Source organism: Bos indicus x Bos taurus, chromosome 2 (genome assembly GCF_003369695.1).
Source record: "Bos indicus x Bos taurus breed Angus x Brahman F1 hybrid chromosome 2, Bos_hybrid_MaternalHap_v2.0, whole genome shotgun sequence".
Lineage (NCBI taxonomy): Eukaryota > Metazoa > Chordata > Mammalia > Artiodactyla > Bovidae > Bos > Bos indicus x Bos taurus.
Genome location: NC_040077.1, coordinates 63260834 through 63265386, shown reverse-complemented (window position 1 = coordinate 63265386; position 4553 = coordinate 63260834). Strand labels below are relative to the sequence as shown.

At 39.5% G+C, this 4553-nt stretch overlaps 1 non-coding gene across 1 annotated transcript; it reads right to left on the bottom strand.

The window, feature by feature from the left end:
- Positions 1-302: 302 nt before the first annotated feature.
- LOC113882009 lies at positions 303-409 on the bottom strand. Its single transcript, XR_003508252.1, has one exon. It is a non-coding gene; the product is annotated as a U6 spliceosomal RNA (small nuclear RNA).
- Between the last annotated feature and the right edge of the window lie 4144 nt (positions 410-4553).

The following is a 4553-nucleotide window of genomic DNA, read 5'->3' as shown; positions in this document are numbered from 1 at the left end:
ATGAGAGCCTTGCTGGGTGGGGTATTCTTGGTTGTAGGTATTTCCCTTTTATCACTTTAAACATTATCATGCCACTCCCTTCTGGCCTGAAGAGTTTCTGCTGAAAAATCAGCTGATAACCTTTTAGGAGTTCCCTTGTATATTATTTGTTGATTTTCCCTTGTTGATTTAAATATTTTTGTATTTAACTTTGTCATTTTTATTAATATGTGTCTTGATGTGTTCCTCCTTGGCGTAATCCTATATGGGACTCTCACTGAATATTTCAAGTGGACTTGAGTGAATGTTTCCTTTCTCATGCTAAAAATACAGAATGCTTCATGAACTTGTGTGTCATCCCTGAACAGGGACCATGCTGATCTTCTCTGCATCATTCCAATTTTAGTATATGTGCTGCCAAAGTGAGCACTAAAGATCACGTAATAATCATAACTTCCCTCCATTGATTATTACAATCATTTTGGCTTACTAACTGTAGTTTTGGCTTACTAAGTCACTTTTGTGGTTTTGCACTGTCTGTAAAGCAAGGACTGCCTATATTATCATTTCAATAATCAATGTAAAAGTTTGGGGTATATTGCATTCTTTTTTTCATACAAAGTCTTCACAATACGATATGTATCTCAACTTACAAAACTGCTCAGATTAGATTAGCTACATTTCAAGTGCTCAGTAGCCACACAGACTAGTGACTACAGCATATGTGTGTGTACGTGTGGACTTAGTTGCTCAGTCACGTCTGACTCTTTGCAACCCTTTGAGTTGTAGCCCACCAGGCTCCTTTGTCCATGGGATTTTTCAGGCAAGAATACTGGAGTGGGTCGCCATTCCCTCCTCCAGGGTATCTTTCCAACACAGTGACCGAAACCTGCATCTCCTATGTCTCCTGCATTGCAGGCAGATTCTTGACCCACTGAGCCATCGGGACTATAGCCTCCAATAGCACAAATCCACTCTAGTCTTTTGAAACCAGAGTTTAAAAGTTTTGGTGTTGATGGGAATATGAGTACCTGATTAGAAACTTTCTGTCCAAATAAATCAAAGCCTAAGGTGGGGAACAATATGGAAATACACTTCTCCTTTGGTGGGAACAAAGATACTAATGTTACTTCAGCTCCCTTTGGAGAAAATAGGCCTTGAATTATTCTCCAAAACTCACTGAAATAATCAGCCTTGTTGGAACAATAAGGGAAAGGAAGAAAGAACTAGTCTTCCAGGGAAAATAGTGGCTCCTTCGTGCCCCATGTGAGCTGAAGTAGCTTGGCTCATCTTAGCTCTGGGGTGATTTGTGAGAGCTTTCGGCTTAACACATTATCTCTGAAATATCACCAAGAGTCAGAGAATCCCTGAACAGTGGGCAATAATCTGCTTGGAGTTTTGAAAATATTTCTCAAGTTAGTGGAGTCAGCAAAGTATTTATTTGATTTCCTCCTCAGCCTCACATTCTAAGAATCCCCAGTAGCCTAATAGTAATGGTAGCAACACCTGCTTGGCTGTCGATTTGCAGTTATCTTTCCTCCTAACACTCCCCAAATGACTACCCTGCCTATTGTCCTAATATCTCTAGATTTTTCTTGGGTGAACAAGATTATAACATCAATTCCCTGTTCTTATCCCACCTCTACCTGAAAGCTGGACCATAGACATTTGTAAGCAGTTAACATCTGAAGTTAGATGAGGGGTGTGTATGTGTGTATGCATGCTTTCTGGCTACTATACTTTCTAACAGATTTCTCATTTATTAGGAAAAGAATACAGCAAAATGGATAAAAGCACAGTCTTTGAAGGTAGACCAAAGTGAGCTCACTTTTCAGTGCTATCACTTCCTAGCTATGTAATCTTAATGTATGTTACTTAATATTTTTGTGCCTCAGTTTCCTCATCTATAAAATGGGAATTATAGTGCCGCTGACTTCCTACAGTTGATACAAGAATTAAATTAGATCAAGCATGTGAATTCTTAGTCAATGGCTGTCAAATTCAAAATGCCAAAATAGTAACCAATCGTCATTGTTGATATTAGTATTATCTCTATTTTACTATTATTGTTATTACCACTGTTACAACTTTCACTTTAAAGGTGAAAAAAAATGGAAATAATAAAAGAAAAAGAATCCAACTTCACAAACTGCATTGAGAGTAAAGATTTCCTCAGGCAAAGGGCATCTTGGCAAAACTACTCCAACAGTCTACAAAATGTATCAAAAATCCTCTTTAACACCCTATCTTCTGACAGTCTCCTTCAGGACAAACCCCTCTGCTTTTCCTCAAAGCTCCAGCTTATACTTGCAACTTCTTCACTCCTCTGCTTCCCTCACTTTGACTGCAGCTTCTCACCTCTAATTATGTTTATTACTCTTTGGCTCACTGATACATTTATACAGTACAAAATTGTAAAGGCACAAAAGGCAGCCATAATGTATTTCTCCCATCTTTATTCCCTATAATCCAGATTCACGGAAGCAACCACCAAGAATATTCTATTTATAGAAAATACACACAACACAGTTTCTTTTTTAAACCATTACACTCTGCCTTTTTAATTCATAAAACTTGGGGATTGTACCCTACTAGTACCTCAGAGTTTACCTCATCCTCTGTAACAGCTACGTTTTTTCCATTGGATGGAACAAATGTAATTTATCTAATTCTCTATAGAAAGACATTCAAATTGTTTCAATGTTTTATTATCATAAATAATGCTGCAGTAACTAACGAATTACATATGTAATTTTACTCATCTGTAAGATAAATTCCTAGAAATTTAATCATTGGCTCAAAGGTACATTTTGGGCACATTTTAGATCTACATTTTTGTAAATTCGGCCAAATTATCCTCCGTGAAGGTTTTGCTAATTTATCCTCTTGTTAGCAATGTTAGAGAGTGTCAGTTACCCACACACTCAGCCCACATAGCTTGTTTTAAACGGCATGACATTTTCCATGCTTTTTCTTAGGCAAAGTAATCTTAACTTACTCAGTACTACATTTCCAGCCATTTATTCTTATGGGAAAATGTTTTTCCTCAGTGCAATATTTGCAATCTACCTATGGCATCCATACTGTCTTCTATCTACAGCCTTGAACCACCAATCCTCCTTTTTCTCCTCTGCTTGTAAGGGTCTCCTCCACATTACCCCTGGGATGTGTATTATCTGGGTCAGTCTGTTTAGTGCTGGGAAACCTCTAAGTGGCCTGGGAGCAAATAGCTTAGGTTGGGGTGGGACTCCCATCTCCCACCTAGAGTCTGAAGCACCTGTCAAGGGAGATAAGACATCCTTCTCCAAACCCATCTCCTTGGCAATTTACCCAAATATCATTGACTAAATAGTGTCATGTGTCTACATGGGAAAACTATACATCCCTGAAAAACAAAAGAACAGTTGCATGTATCAACATGGTTGGATCTCAGAGACACATGCCAAGCATAAAAGCAAGTCACAGAAAACATATGCAGCATAATGCCATGTCTACTAAGTTCTATGAGCAAGCCAAATTATGCAATGTTTATTAATATGCACATGCATGGTAAAACTATGCCAATTATAAGAGAATGATAAAGAGAAACTCAGGATTGTGGTATCATGAGAGCAAAGGGATAAGGCAGGATGGTCTAATTAGGAAGGGGCACATAGGAGGCTGAGTTGTGGGGATATTCTCCTGTTTAAGGTATATGGTAGGCTCCTGGGTGTTCATTTTATCCCTCTTAATGATTTCTATGCTACTCATTCTTTAGATCAGTTCAGTTCAGTTCAGTTCAGTCACTCAGTCGTGTCCGACTCTTTGCAACCCCGTGAATCGCAGCACACCAGGCCACCCTGTCCTTCACCAACTCCCAGAGTTCACTCAAACTCATGTCCATCAAGTCGGTAATGCCATCCAGCCATCTCATCCTCTGTCATACCCTTCTCCTCCTGCCCCCAATACCTCCCAGCATCAGAGTCTTTTCCAAAGAGTCAACTCTTCGTGTGAGGTAGCCAAAGTATTGGAGTTTCAGCTTCAGCATCTGTCCTTCCAATGAACACCCTGGACTGATTTCCTCTAGGGTGGACTGGTTGGATCTCCTTGCAGTCCAAGGGACTCTCAAGAGTCTTCACCAACACCACAGTTTAAAAGCATCAATTCTTCGGTGCTCAGCTTTCTTCACAGTCCAACTCTCACATCCATACATGACCACTGGAAAAACCCTAGCCTTGACTAGACGGACCTTTGTTGGCAAAGTAATGTCTCTGCTTTTGAATATGCTATCTAGGTTGGTCATAACTTTCCTTCCAAGGAGTAAGCATCTTTTAATTTCATGGATGCAATCACCATCTGCAGTGATTTTGGAGCCCCCAAAAATAAAGTCTGACACTGTTTCCCCATCTATTCCCCATGAAGTGATGGGACCAGATGCCATGATCTTAGTTTTCTGAATATTGAGCTTTAAGCCAACTTTTTCACTCTCCTCTTTGACTTGCATCAAGGGGCTTTTTAGTTCCTCTTACCTTTCTGCCAAAAGGGTGGTGTCATCTGCATATCTGAGGTTATTGATATTTCTCCTGGCAATCTTG